Source organism: Monodelphis domestica, chromosome 1, assembly GCF_027887165.1.
Source record: "Monodelphis domestica isolate mMonDom1 chromosome 1, mMonDom1.pri, whole genome shotgun sequence".
NCBI classification, from domain to species: Eukaryota; Metazoa; Chordata; class Mammalia; order Didelphimorphia; family Didelphidae; genus Monodelphis; species Monodelphis domestica.
In genome coordinates this window covers 659,125,665-659,141,906 of record NC_077227.1, presented here as the reverse complement: position 1 = coordinate 659,141,906, position 16,242 = coordinate 659,125,665, and the positions used below count along the sequence as shown (strand labels likewise).

Below are 16,242 nucleotides of genomic sequence, written 5' to 3'. Positions count from 1 at the left end.
TTGTTTTTATTTATAACCTTTCTCCTCCTAAAGAAGGTAACAATAAAAAGAGGGAAGGAAAAGTTCAGCAAATTATCCAACACACTGAAAAAGTATGAAATTATATGCAATGTGTTCCACATCTAGGGTTCCCTCACCTCTGTAAAGAAGTGGGTGAGGGATGCAGAGGAAAAATACTAAAAAGTAAATTCTAAAGCCATTCCTCTCCACCATAGCCACTGGAGGGAGTAGCACTGTCAAACTCCAAATATCAGGGCTCTTGGGAAAAAACTACCCAGAACAAGCTAAATCTGGTTAGTCTATGCAACACAGGCAAATTTTATTTTCGTTTCTTATATCCACAGATACAATCAGCATTTATGTGTGCTTTTTGTCATTCTTGACAGGGCTAAAAAAAGGAGCCCACACTGGAGAAAAAGCACAGGCTCAAACGTACACCCTATGTTTTTCTCACTGCAGCTAACTGTAACAAGGAGAAACCCCTTAAGAACCTGTATGCTTCTAGGAGAGCCTGAATTCTCTTACACAGTGGCTCAGGAAAGGAAGTGGAGAAAAAAAACAATATAGAGGACTTTATCATGCGGAAGATGTTCTTTACTCTCTCTTCTTACACAAGCTGTTCAATATTCTAAGTCATTCCTTACATTGTGATCAGTGTCTAGCACAAGGCCTTGACCATAATAGGTATATAATAAATAATTGCTTAATTTATACACCTGAACTGAGTTCTCCATAAATCACCATCAGTGTCTTAGCCTCATATTTCTCAGTATATAAGAGATGGGATGCCTCTTTCAATTCCACCTCCAGGGGAACTGTTTTTGCTGCTCCAAATTGGAATGCTGTAGGTAAAAATGTTTCTATGCTAAAATTCTTAGAGCTAGTGAAGGAAAGTAAAACTTTTTCTCCCTTCTCAATCCCTACCAGTTTTTCTTCCAATTACACATTAAAAAAAAACAAAACAAATGGACTCACTGATAAAGTATGTGCAAAAGTAAAATTTTAAGTACAAAAATCAAAGGAGATTAGCATACTATGCTGCATTTTATATATAGTGGAAAGCTAATCACGAAACACTAGGATTTTAAGTCTTGCTTGTGACTACTGGCTGTGCTATTCTAGATAGGTCCCTTAGCCTCTTAGTAATCAAGGCAACTCTTGAAGATTATCAATTTCGGTACAAGGGCTCATCTGCATTGGTTGTTTTCTCATCTGGAGTTCCCTGTATACCACTGGAATCACAGGTACAAATCCAAAATTTCAGTCTAGTTTCAAAAATTTGGGAAAATAAATAAGATGTAATATCAACATCAAATATATTAAAGCATTTCCTTACTATAATTCAGAATAAAAATTTATGCTGAACATGATACAGTATTTATTATAGTATGTAAATGTTACATATGTATTTATGTGTGTATATGTAAATAAAATATATAGAAATTAAAATGCCAGACACACAGATATTGGCCACTTTGTGTTGCATTTATTTTCCCCCTAAAAACTTACAATATAGAACCATATTTAAAAAATAACTGATTAATGTTCTTTATGTTGCTTCCCCTGTGCAATTATCATTAATAGGCTACAATGAATGCATGCTCTTGACATGCCTCTCTTGCCAAATGGATAACCTTTATGGTGTTCCATTCCTGAGAAGTGAACAGCTACTTAAGCAGGTAGTATCTGTGAATAGGATTTAGATTTCTGGACCATGGCTTAAAATGTAAGAATGACAGGCTCCTGATCAAGGATGAAGTACACCTAAAATAACTGGTAAGAATATATTTTCCCAGTGTTTTACACAAATCTAAAAAACAGCTTTAAACTAAAGAGAACTGGGAAGGGAGAACTGCTTTTGCATTATCTACAAGCTAGTAGATAACAATATAAGAATAATATTTGAGACAATTAAAAGTTCACAAGAGACAAAATTTAAGAAAGTATACAGTAACAAAATCCATGGTCTCAAATATTTATATGCAAATACATAAAACTTGGGCAAGAAACAAATGAAAATTATAGGATTTTGCCTAAAGGAGGCAAATTTGACCTTTTACGTTATCACTGAGACTTGAAGAGATCATGGTTCTGGATAGCTATATCTTATTTGAAGTAAAACAGAGGAGAAAGAAGTAAAGTGCTTAGCATTATATATTAAGAAGATATGCTGACATGAAGAAATCAGAAGAGGGAGGCATGGTGAAGAGCATTGGAGTGAAAATCAGTGGTAGAAGAAATAATTAATTCTGTCATCATAGTGTACTATAAATCACCTGGATAAAAAGGTGGGAGAGGGGGATTTATTAAGCACCAACTATGTGCCAAGCCCTGTGTAAAGTGCTTTACAACTATCTCATTTGAAAGCAAATAGATCAAGATGTCTTTGGGGGTCAGACAGGTGGCTCAGTGGATGGAAAGCCAGGCCCAGAGACAGGAGGTCCTGGTTTCAAATCTGGCCGCAGACACTTTCCAGCTGTGTGACCCTGGGCAAGTCACTTAACCCCCATTGCCTAGCCCTTACCACTCTTCTGCCTTGGAACCAATACATAGTATTCATTCCAAGATGGAAGGTAAGGGTTTTAAAAATAAAATAAAATCCTTGAGAATAAACTGTGTACATCTCAAAGATATTTTTAAAATGGGATTAAGTGACTTGCCCAGGGTCACAAAGCTGGGAAGTGTCTGAGGCCCTATTTGAACCCAGGACCTCCTGTCTCTAGGCCTGGCTCTCAATCTACTGAGCTACCCAACTGCCCCCTCTCAAGGATTTCATAAAAATAGGAAAGGAAGTATTTAGTTTAATGGAATTTTAGTGGTTAGCTTTATTTGGGTGGTAGCAAGGCCCATTTCTTTCCCACCCCCTCAAATGTTTCAATAAATCCCCCAATGCCCACTAGATTTCATCATCTCTAGCAAGGTAGACTTGTTACTACTTTCATATTTGTCTTTGGTGAGATTTCTATATTATCATGTAGCATATCATGGACTATCATGGTAAGAGGCTTAATGTAGTGGTTCCACTGTCAAAGATGGAAAAGTTTATTAGGGAATTTTTGACCAATAATTTCCACTTTCCTTATGCTTACTGCCTTTCCAGTTTTATCTGTGAATTCCCTTGGGAATTAATAAACTGGCTAAGCAGATCTGAGAATGGGGTTTCGATTTCTAGCCCATGGCTTAAAATAACAAAATGGCAGGCTCCTGATCAGGATGCTCTAACCATTATACCAAAGATCTGGGAGTAGATCTGGCTTAGTTATGTCTCTGACTAACCTTTCTATAAACTTGTTTTTATTCTCTGTTGCTGCTTGCTATTTTATGAGATGATACTACTCATAATCTTCCATTTTCTTTAATAATATTTAACAAATCAATTTTTATTTGACACCTATATTTCCCTTGGCTGTCAAATCTCTTTGATTGGCAAGAAGATCAATCAGTTTATTTAGTGGCAGAAGCAATTTCTTGGCTCTTGGTCTTCTCATTTGGTGACTGATTTATGTATGTTAAATTTCCTTAGGAAAACTGTGTTGGCCTTTTTTCAGTGTTTAATTTTCTATTTAAACGTTATTTTTTATAGCATTACTGAAGTATTTGTGGAATTTTCCAAATTTTTTATTCTTTGTAAAAGCATATATGCTCATGCTACAATTATTTTAATGGTAGTGCTTTTGCAAATGCTTATCATAAGCATCACAATTTGAGAAGACTAAGAATCCCATGAAACGTCCTTGATGCCTTTGAATGTATGATAAAAACATAAAAAAACACACCATAAAAATTCTACCAACTATTTTATTTCTCCAAGGAGAACTTATGAATTATCTTTTATATTTAATAGAAACTTCCTTATGATTTATAGAAAAAATGTAAAGATTAATATGATTCACTTCTTTCAGAAGCACGTCTACTCAGTCACTGAACCAGATTCTCATACTTTAAAGGTTAAAAACTATGTGATCCCTATCACTTTCTGTCTTCCTTTCTGTAGAAGTCTATACAGTTTCAAGGGTATTTTTATAGTTTTGTTTCACAGCCTGCCAGTGCCAAAGAATTTATAATCAAGTGGACAGCCTACTGGTGATAAGCTTTTTCTGTAACTAGGCTTGATATGGGACCACAATATGATGCTGAAACATGCTGGTTGCTTTTTTTTAAACTCTTACTTTCTGTCTTAGTAACAACTCTAAGATAGAAAGGCAAGGGCATTACAAACAGGGGTAAGTGACTTTCCCAAGATCAACACAGCTACAAAGTGTCTGAAGCCAGGTCCTCCTGATTCTAGGGCTGGCTTTCTATCCACTGAGCCACCTAGCTGCCACAACATACTATTTTTTGCATTATGTTTCTACATAGAAACTACCAAAACGTACACTCTGTGGTATGGCCTTTAAGAATCCAGGATGAGAAATCAGAGTAGAACTAGGTGGAGAGAAATACACAATGGGTTATTTAACTATCCCTGTATGTCATTTTCTTCCTGTTTGCTCTTTCTCACGTAAGGACTGAGAGGCAACTGTGGACTAGTGGCAGGAGATGGGTTTGGGACCCAGGAAGACCCAAGTTCAAGTCAAGCAATTCTCTAAAACCCTCAGAGTAGGTACTAAGCCACATTTCTTTCATTGGGAGTTAATTCCCTATACTAAAGAAATCTGGTCTGAGAACAAAAGATTGCTAGTTTAAGAGTAGTCTCTTTCAAATTATTGTGGACTTTTCTGAGTACATTTTATAATGTGGTGGGGCTCAACTCAAGCAAATGATGTTATCTAAATACTCCTGCAAAATGTTGGAGGGATTGTGGCAAAACTGCATGCTGATGGAACTGATCCAACCATTTTGGAGAGCAATTTGGCACTATGCCCAAAGGGCTATAAAAGAATGCATATCCTTTGATCCATTAATACCACTACTAGGTCTGTATCCCAGAGATTTAAAATGGGAAAGGACCTATTTGTACAAGGAATATTTAATAAAGCTGCTCCTTTTGTGGTGGCAAAGAATTGGAAACTAAAGGGATGTCCCTCAATTGGGAAATGGATGAACAAATTGTGGTACTATTGTGCTATAAGGAATGACAAACAGGATGATTCTGAAATAGTTGGAAAGACTTGCATGAACTGATGAAGAGTGAAATAAACAAGCAGGAGAATACTGCACACAATAAGTGCAATATTATGGAACCATAAAATGAGACAGACTTTGCTATTAATAGCAATACAATGATCCAGGACAATTCTAAGGAACTTATGAAAAAGAATGCTATCCACCTCCAGAAAAAGAATTGTTGGAGCAGAAATACAGATGAAAACATATGATTTATCACTTATTTGGGTATATGTTTTGGGGTTAGGGTTTTTATAAGATTATTCACTAACAAAAATGAATAATATGGAAATGTTTTGTGTGATAAGACATTTATAACCCAGATAGAATTGCTTTCCAGCTCTGGGAAGGAGGAGGGAAGAAAGGGGGGGAGCCATTCTGGATCATGTAACTTTGGAAAACTTATGTGGAAATTTATTATTAAAATAAAAATAATTTAAATAAAAAATAAACACTCCTGGGGGAGCTAGGTGGCATAATGGAAAGAGTGCCAAGTCTAGAGTCAAGAAAACTCTTCCTGAGTTCAAATCTGGCTTTGGGCAAATGAACCATTTAGCCTCGTTTTCTCAGTTTCCTCATTTGTAAAATAAGCTGGAGAAGGAAATGGCAAACCATTCTAATATTTTTGTGAAGAAAAACCCAAATGGGATCAAGAAGAGTCAGACATGAGTAAAACAACTGAATAACAGCAACAAAATACTTTGCATATGATGGCATTAACAAAGAAGTCTCGTTTGGACCTTATCTATGACATCTTTCATGATACTGACAACCACTTTTAGTAATCAAATATCTTCATTAGCAACCTTATTTAATGTTATAGTCAAAGGATCATTGAACATGTCTGCAATTGCATCTGTCATTCAATCTTCTCTAGGGTTTTAATACATTTTTATCTGAAGAGAGCTTTTAAAATTATACTTTGTTATATCAAGTCAATGGCTTTCTTGAAATCTATAAAGGGGGGAATCCAGATTCTGTACACTACTCTCAGTTGTGTGCTCATCAAGATGTAGTCTGTTATAATAGCTTTCCTGTTCCTTGCTCATGCAAAACCCATCTTCAAAGGTTTATTACATATGAAAAAGTAAATGTGTATTTCTTCATCTATGTTGACATTAAATTTAGATCTTGAGATCTTCCTCTCCCATCCATTAAACCCCCTAATTTTGCTCTCTACAGTTGTGTAGCATTGATCTCAACCCTCTTCGACATTAAGGGCCCTTTAAAAATTTGAAGACATAATATATATCTTAAGATTTATCTTCTTCAGGATAAATATCTATAATCCTTTCTTATGGTATGAGTTTGTAGTGGCAGAACCAGGACTAGAACTTACTTCATTAGAAATTTCTTTATTTCAGTTCAGTGTACTTTCTATCACACTATTTATATTGTATTGTAAAACAATGAAATCAAATACTATCAAAATTCAAAGATGAAAAAGCTAGTTTAGAGAAGGTTGCACTGGAAAAAATAGGTATTTTACTTAGTTTTTTAAGAAAACTCAGATGGAGAAAAAGGAGAGTAAAGGCATAAAAGAGAAGAAAAGCATAGAAAAGATTTAAATGGATCTTAGGAATGAAAAGCACTCAATCCTGCCTGAAGAAGACTGATGTTTGCTGGCCATTAAGAAGAAATAAAGTTGGATAGGTTAGGGTCAGACCATGACAGGCTGTAGCATTTAGATATTCTCTGAAAGGTATCAGGATACCTTTGTAGATAATGGATTCTTAAAAAAAATAATAGGATAGAGAACAAGCATTTATTAAGTACCTACTATGTGCCAGGCACTCTGTTACACACTTTGCAAATATCTCTTTTGATCCTCACAATAAACCTGGGAAGGTGCAATTATTATCTTCATTTCATAGCTGAGGAAATGGAAGCAGACAATGGTTAAGTGATTTTCCCAGGGTTACACAGTTAGTTAACTATCTGATGCTGAATTTGAGTCAGGTCTTCCTAACTCCAGACCTGGTGTTCTATTCACTTTGCTACCTAGTTGCCTCTAAAGGATAATATCATGGTATTATGGAAAAAGCACTGGCTCCAAAGTCAAATGCCACTTGCCATGAGTACTCCCTGCCTTTTTGTATGTGGCTGACTTTCAAGTCCTAATCTCCCTGGGTTTCCTCAACTATTTAATAAGGGGATTGGATTAGTGGGCCTCTGAAGTCTCTTCATCTAAATCTATGATAAAGATGAAAGTGGTGCCAGTTTTAGGAAGAACAAACAGAGTTTGGGAAGTACTTAAAGGGACTAAAAGGGAGAGTCACTGCAGCCAGAGACTAGTTATGAGATTATTATAGCAAATCAGGAATAAGACTGGCTGGAATGTTCACAGTGCTCACATTTTGAAGCAATAAGGGTGTCTGATTAGATGAGGACAAGGGAAAGAGGAGACATAAAAAATGGGTTTTGTTGTCTTGGTTTGGTTATGTCTCTTCATGACTCCATTTTGGGGTTTTCTTGGCAAAGATAACGGAGTGGTTCACCTTTTCTTTCTCCAGTTCATTTTATAGATGATAAACTGAGGCAAATAGGGTTAAGTGACTTGCCCAGGTCACATAGCTAGTAACCATCTGAGGCTAGATTTGAATTCATGAAGATGATTCTTCCTCTGCACTTCCTCCATCCACTGCATCATCTAGCTGCCCTAAAGAAACAAAGTTCAAACCCAAGTATTTAAAAAACGAAAATGCCAATTCACTCTAAGGAATTCACTCAAACTATACAATCCATGAGTTTTGTGCCACAATCTATGCCTAAAACTACCCATACTGCAGCTCAATTACTTACTTTAAAAATATTATATCTAAAATGATCAATACTTTACATCAAGCTCAATATTCTGGTATGCTAATAGAACCTAATGGAAATAGTAGCCATCTGTTGTTAAAAACTAATTTTCCTGATTAAGCTATTATTTGTTGACCAGTGTTAGTCAAAGGTTGAACAGTATGTAGAAAATGCTATTTTTCTGATCTAAAGTACAATTTTTCTTGGTTTAAAAGATTGAAATTCAAAGAAGAGGGAAATTGTTGAACACTTTGTAAAACTGCAAAAACACTAAGAATTGCCACAAAAGGCAGGATATATTACCATTCCTAGTCCTATAGTCTATTTTTTATATTTAAGATCAACTTCCATGTTATTTTCTATTTTAAATCAAGGATGATAGTATTATTATTAAGTGACATTTTATTAGATATATTATTTTTATATCTAGGGGCTAAAGGAAAATCATCTCTAATTAATCAAAATTTCCACATAGCAGATTTGTTGGAAAACTCTTCTTTTGGCAAACATGGGCTATAGCCATAATGCAAAATTGAATGATACAGAGAAGACAGGTTGGTGGATTAGTGGATTGAGAGCCAAGCCTAGAGATGGGAGGTCTTGGGTTAAAATCTGACCTCAAACACTCCCTAGCTCTGTGACCCTGGGCAAATCACTTAACCCCCAATGCCTACTCCTTACTGCTCTTCTACTTTGGAACAAATACACAAAATATTGATTCTAAGATGGAAGGATAAAGTTTTTTTAAAAGAGGAAATGATACAGATTTATAAAAATTATTTTGCACTGAAAAATTTGACTTGATTTTTAAGATTCACTCCTCAACCCTCTCTTCCGACACAAAAACATAAAGCACTATAATTCCTTTAATCAATCTATCCTGTAGGATATTTTGCACAAATTAAAACTATTCTGAAGAGTGTAGGAACTCAAAGCAAAAGGCTCACAAGAATAACATATATTTACATATAAGAAAAATTTGTATTTTGTTCAAAGTTTGTTTTTAAAGTCATGAAAAGAGGAAAAAGGAGAAGATATAATTTCAAAGTAAAAAACAAGAAATATATGTATTTTTGAGCAGAAAGCAGTAAGCCAAGTTGGTTTGAATATTTTTTCAGATGTGTTCTATGGCTCTATATAAAACAAAGCCATTAAAAAAACAACTCCTCATTGAAGCTATCTCACTAATCACAAACCACTTGCACTACAAAAAAAGAACAATGAAAAGATAATCAGTAAAAAAAAACATTTGATATAAGAGAACTGTTCTTTTCCTCAAAATCAAAGATTTTAATAGATTGCATTCATAATACCTTAATTTATTTCTTCCTTGTCACAATCTAATGAAAACTAATATTTTTTAAAGCTACATAACTTGGTGCTCATAAAAAAACTGGATGGTGAACTTATAACGAAGGGCTATTTCTATAGTAATATTCACTATATGTCAATCATTTTGTATAGGCCATGCTGGCACTTTTGAAAAATAGCTGGCTTAGAAAGAACACTAAACAACTAAGAACTGTCACACCAGGTCTGGCCAATAGTGGATGAGAGACTGCTTGGGGATTGGAGGCTGAAAGATAGGCAGCACAGTCCAATGACAGAGAGAGAGCCAACCTTGGAGTCAAAGTAGAGTTTTGCCTATAATACACATGGACTGGGTGACTGGACAAGGCATAACCTTTCATTGTCCTTAAGAGGTCTCTCATCTAGAGTTCACTTTGCCAATGAAATCACAAGTTTAAGGGGGGGAAAAAGCAAAAAGCAACAATCCTATGTGTTTGTATCAAGCTTTTAATTCAATGAACATTATTAATTAAGTACCTCTGATGTGAATTGACTAGCCAATTTCCTTTTTAAAAAACCCTTCCTTCTGTCTTAGAATCAACACTAAGTTTTGGTTCTAAGAAAGAAGAGTGGTAAGGGGTATACAGTTGGGGTTAAGTGACTTTCCCAGGGTCACACAGCTAGAAAGTGTCTGAGGCCAGATATGAATCTAGGACCTCCTGTCTTCAACTGTGGCTCCCTATCTGTTGAGGCACCTAGCCATCCCCTAATTTTCTTTTAATCCCACCCAAGTCTGCTATCCTATCTTGGCCTCTGAATAAGTTGTAAAACTATCATAATGAATGGGCAAGAAGTAATTACTGCCCAAAGAATAATTATTTACCTGTTACTTTCTGTTCCCTGATACTCTTACTCCTCATTCACCTCCTGCCCCTGCCTAGCACCCCTTTGTCTGACAGGACAATATTGAAATATTGTGAATACCTGTACTTTTTAAAAAAAGCTTACTCTTTTGGAGGAATGTCTACTTGAATGGTGGTGGGAAAATAAAATCTCTGAAATTGATCTAAGAGATAAGATCACTCTTCAAGTTAATGCACAGAAAATAGTAAATTAAACATCAATCTAAGTACTTTTTTTGAGGTTGAGGTTGAAGGCTACGATGAGAGTTAACCTGCACAAAGGCAGTAGATGAAATTCAAAGTCAGGGGATGGTAGCAAAGTATGCTGGTTTAGATATAAAGATGCTTTAAAATCACTATTATCTTCCATGAATTTGCTGCCAATTAAAAAACTAATAGAAATGTCTAGTCATAGCAGCTAGTATTAGTATTTCAGAGGGGATAAATGATGCTCAGACCATATATTTGTTTTTTCTCCTTTGTAGATCAGACTTTGACTTATAGCTTCAACTATCACCTTTGAGCCTAAGTCCCAAATCTTTACCTCCAATGTCAAACTTTTCCCCAGGTTCTAATTCTACCTTTACTGTCTGTTGGACAGACACACTTATGTTGCACCTTATTTTCAGCATGGCAAAAGTTAAGGTCATCCACCCTCTCCCCCCAATCTAATGTTCTTCTTGGTATTCCTATTTTTGTTAATGAACCCTTCCCCAACCGACCTCTGGACCCCCACTTCTTCCTAACTGTTCAATTTCTTGTTGAGTCTTCTAGTCACACAGGTTTGCAACCACAAAGTCATCTTCAGCTTCTTCCACTTTTATACTTCCCACAGCTAATCAGATGAAAAATCTTGCCTATTCTACCCTAATACCATTTCTCATGTGTCCTTTTGCCTGCTCACATAGCCACCACCCTAGTTCAGGACTTCATCAATCCCCTATCTAGACTAAATTATCACAAAAGCTTCCTAAATGGTTTCTTGGCCTCCACTCTCTCCCTTCTCTTTAATTCATACTACATGAAACTGCCAAATTCTAAACCACAGGTTTGACCATGTCATTTCCTGGCTCTCAAGAAGTTCCAGTATTTCCCAGCTGTATCTAGGCTAAAATATAAATATCTTTACAATCTGGCCCACCTTTCTGGGTCTACCCCTTCACTGGCTCTACATTATAGTCAGACTTTAGGAAGCTTTTGTGATAATCTAGTCTAGATAGGGGGGGTGTTGAAATCCTGAACTAGGGTGGTGGCTATGTGGGCAGACAAAAGGACACATGAGAAATGTTGTTAGGGTAGAATGGACAAGACTTTCTATCTGACTAGCTATGTGAAGGATCATTATATTTTAATAGTCACCTAGAACAAAACCCCCAATCACTCATTACCCACTCTATCACAGCCTAGGAGAGGGAAGGTAAACTAGTTCAACCCCTGCATTTGATACATGAGGAAGCTAAAGGACAGAGAGGTTTCTCTGAGTGACTTCTATGATAGAAGGAGTCAGAGTTGAGGAGGAATTTTAATACACCATTTTTCACTGTACCATGAGCAGCAGAAAATTCTCCATAATTAGGAGACATTAAGCACAGACTAAGTGACCATATGTTAGAGATACTATGAAAAGAATTCCTGTACAAAGCAGGGATTAGAAGAAATGTCTTCTAAAATCCCTTCCAAAAGCAGTCTGTGAGTTTATGACCTAGAAAAGGTCCACCCTCCCTCATCAACAATTTCTGCTGATGCTATTCTTCCTTGCTAATGTTTCTGAAATGTCACTTCTCTTCCATTCCCATTGCCAGCATGTCTTAATTGCCAGTGTCTTAATTTGCAGTTACCTGTAGTAACACTTTTTGACAATTGTTTTATGACATTTTAGGATTCAGATTTTCTTATAATGAACTTCCAAGTAGCCTCCTCAGTTCATCCCCCCCCCCCCGTAATCTATTCTCCCATTGCCAGATTAATCTTCCTAACGTAATTTTCACAATATTTAATTTTCTAAAGTACTTGACAGATTAGAAAGTAAGTAGTAAAATATCCATTATTTCATTTGATCCTCCCAAATACTTCCAATGGCTTCATGCTCCCTCTCAAAGTCCAAAAGCCTTAGCCCTCTGGGACTTTGCCATGAGATAAGCAGAAGTACAGTTTAGTGCTTAGCTACCCTCATGAGCTCAACTTGTCTTAACCAGAATAAACTATGACTCGGTGATAAAAAACCTTGCAGCAGTTCTGGCTAAACTCCAGTTAGTAAGTCTTTGAGAAATCATAGTGAATGGGAGAGATGGCACTAGACTGGAAATATGTAACCTTGACAAGAGATCTATGATCCCTATGACAATTCTAAAATGGACTGGGATGATTTGTGAGTGCTTAGAAAGGAAAGAAGTATCTACTAAGAGCCAGCATGCCTAAGGCAAAGTCTTGCCAGAATAACGCCATTTCCTTTTTTGAGGGCTAATGATCAGATTAATTCTGTGGAGACACATATAAATTTCAGCATCTGACAAGAAAATATCTTTATTTTATATACATATAATAAGATAATATAGATCTAAGACTTTAGAATTCATCTAATCTAACAATTGATTCAGGATTCAAACTCAAGTCCTGTGAATTGCAGTCCAGCATTCTTTTCACATTACCTGGCTGCCTCCATGCAAATATATCAGGAAAGGTATGGACTGGAGGGTTCTACACTTAGGTTAGGAATTCAAAGGGGGTTGACTGAGCAGTCTCAAAAGACTATTGGCTCACAGTTCAATATCAAACGGGAGAGAAATCTCTAAAGACTTTGTCCTAGGATCTATTTTGACTTTTAAAAAATTGCTGATGGCTTAGATGAAGGAATAGATGGCATGTTTATCAAATTATCAGGAGGAATAAGAGTGGGAGAAATAGAATGGGTTTGAGATACTAAACCTGGAGTACAAAAAGATCTTAACAAGATGCAGTGGGCTCAGGTGAAAAAGTTGAAACTTTATTACAATCCTATGTTTTAAAAAAAGAAAGAAAAAGAAAACGCCCAACTGTACAAGTAGAGAAAGGATATAACATGATTAGAAAATAGTGAGTTTAAATGATTGAGGGTTTCAATGGAATGTAAGTTCCATGAATCAACTGCGAGTGTGGTAAACCGAAAATAAATTTGATCTAAAACTAAATTAACAGAAACAAATATGTAGGTCAAGGAAGGTTATACTCTAGTCATACCACATCTGGTATGGCAACCAATTCTGAATGTCATCTTAAATTGCAACTCGTCCAGAAGAGTGCACAGGGCATTAAAGTGACTAGAAATCAAACCACAAGAGAAAATGAGAATATTTAGTCTAGCAAAAAGAAGCTGGTTTGAAGACAAGACAGGAGGAAGAAGGGATAGGATGATAGCAGACTTCAAATATTCAAAAGAACTGTCATGTGGAAAAAAGACTAGACTCATTCTGCTTGGTTAGCTAGGAATCATGATCATCTTAAGGAAGAACTTCCCAATAAGTGAAGTTATCTAAAAATACAATAGGCTACCTTGAGGAATAGTGAGATTCTAGCCTCTGGAAGTTATCAAGTCCACTTGTTGGAGATCCCGGAGACATCTCAAGGTGTGGTTCACAGATTCCTTTCAAGTGATTGGAGAAGTCAAAACTATTTTCATAATAATATTAAGAAGTTATCTGCCGACTGAAATGTTTTTCCATTTTCCAACTACATAACTGTGTTTGGCCAGATTTTCTTCTCATAATTCACCCAAACCAAAATATTTGCAATTGATTGAAGTAGTAGATGAGAATCTAGTATTTTTCTATAGACATTAAGGAGATTTGTAAAAATATGTAAAACAAAGCTACTCTTTTCAACATTATTAGTCAACTTCTGATACTATAAATATAAAACTCATATACATAGGCTCTTTGGGGGTCTTCAATAATTTTTAAGAGTATAAAGGAGAAGAAGAAAGAAGAGCATAAAGGGGTGCTGAAGCTAAAAAGTTTGGAACCACTGTTACAGAAGAAATCTATGATTGTCACATGCTGCCTTGCTTATAATGATTTGTGTAAATGTCTTCTATTCTACTAATCTACTAAAGAGAAGGGATATCTATACCTTAGTTCCTTGTGCATAAATGGGATGTTTTAGTACAAAGAACATGAAGTCAAAAGGCTCAGGTTATTGATTCTGAACCCTCTGTTCCATCATCTATAAAATGGTCAAAATACTTGTATCACCCATTTCATAAGGTTGTGAGAATCAAATAAGATAAAAAGCAATTTGAAAAGATGAATAGCTATATAAAGTAAGTACACTTGAGGAATGAATAATTTTCAACCCTAGAAATAAAACATACTTGACAAAAAATTGTTTTAGTTATCTAAGATAAGGAAGTTTAACAGTTGACAGAAGACCGATTTTTTTTTTTAAACCCATACCTTCCGTCTTGGAGTCAATACTGTGTATTGGCTCCAAGGCAGAAGAGTGGTAAGGGCTAGGCAATGGGGGTCAAGTGACTTGTCCAGGGTCACACAGCTAGGAAGTGGCTGAGTCCAGATTTGAACCTAGGACCTCCCGTCTCTAGGCCTGGCTCTCAATCCACTGAGTTACCCAGCTGCCCCCCAGAAGACTGATTTTAAGGGCAGGAGGAGAAAGACCAACGTAATGGATTTGCTGGTCTGTGATGATATAGCCCTCAAATGCCAAAACACTTAAAATATAAAAATGTAGCAACATGCAGTAAACGCTAAATAAAAGACAAAAGAAATTAACAACAGGATCATATGGTCTGTTTGATTTTTAACTTTCTTCTAAAGTGAACCAAGAGGGAGTAGCTGGGTAGTTCAGAGGATTGAGAGTCAGGCCTAGAGACAGGAAAGGTCCTAGGTTCAAATTTGGCCTCAGACACTTCCCAGCTGTGTGACCCTGGGCAAGTAACTTGACCCCCATTGCCTAGCCCTTACCACTCTTATGCCTTGGAACCAATACATAGTATTGATTCCAAGATGGAAGGTAAGGGCTTAAAAGAATAAACTAAATAAGTAATAACTAAAGTTAATCAAAAGAAAAGTTCAAAAGGCTTCACAGTATTTTATTAGTTGAACCTATGAGAAATTGATTTTTAATTTTCCCTGTCCTAGCAAAGCAGTTATGTTAGTGAAGCTGTTGATGTGTGCTTAGTTTTTTTTTTGTGTGTGTGTCAAGTGACTTGCCTAGGGTCACACAGCTGGGAAGTATCTAAGGTAAGATCTGAACCCAGGACCTCCCATCTCTGGGCCAGATTCTCAATCCACTGAGTCACCAAGCTGCCCCTGTGCTCTCTTAGTTTTGTCAATTCTACCTTTATAGTAGTTCTCTTGTCTCCTTCTCTCCTCTGACACTGCCAGCACCCTGAGGATGCAAGCCCATTGCCTCATGCCTGGACTACTGCAATAGCCTGCTTATCGATTCTGTGCTTCAAGGTCCTACTCCAATCTATCTTCCACTCAGCTATAAAACTGGTCTTCCCAAAGCACAGAGCTGAACTTGGTTCTCAGGTCCCATTCCATAAACTCCAATATATTACTATTACTTTGAGAATTATATATGCAAAATCTACTTTACTTTGAGAGCCCAGCATTATCTGGAGCCTCCTATCTTTCCAATCTTTTAAAAAAGCAATATTTGTTTTTTTTCACTCAATTAAATATAAAAACCATTTTTAACATATTGTTTTTTTAAAATTTTGAGTTCCTAATCCTCTTCCTCCCTCCTCTTCTCCTTCCTTGAGAGAGTAAGCAATCTGATAATGATTATACATGTGCAGTCATGTAAAACATTTCCATACCTTTCCAATCTTCTTACACTTACTCCTCCCTTACCATGTCTAAAATCCAATGCCAATAGCTTCCTTTGCTGTTTTTTATACTTGACACTCTACTCCACAACAAGGCATTTTAACTGGCTATCTATGATAGCCTTCCTCATTTCCATTATCAGCTAAAAAGCCACCTTTTTGCAAAAAATCTTTTCCCCTCCTCCTTGTCCTTAATCTTAGTGCTTTCTCGCTGAGGTCTTCTTCAATCTATCTCACACCCACACCCACACACCTACCTACCTACCTCTCCTGTTTGTACATTACAGTTTGTATATGTTGTCTCCATCATTAGATGGT

The 16,242-nt window shown here is 36.3% G+C and overlaps 1 protein-coding gene across 3 annotated transcripts in view; it reads right to left on the bottom strand.

The window, feature by feature from the left end:
- Positions 1-16,242, bottom strand: part of FBXO11 (F-box protein 11) — a 110,252-nt gene that overhangs the window by 8,911 nt on the left and 85,099 nt on the right. The gene's annotated exons all lie outside the window — the stretch shown is intronic.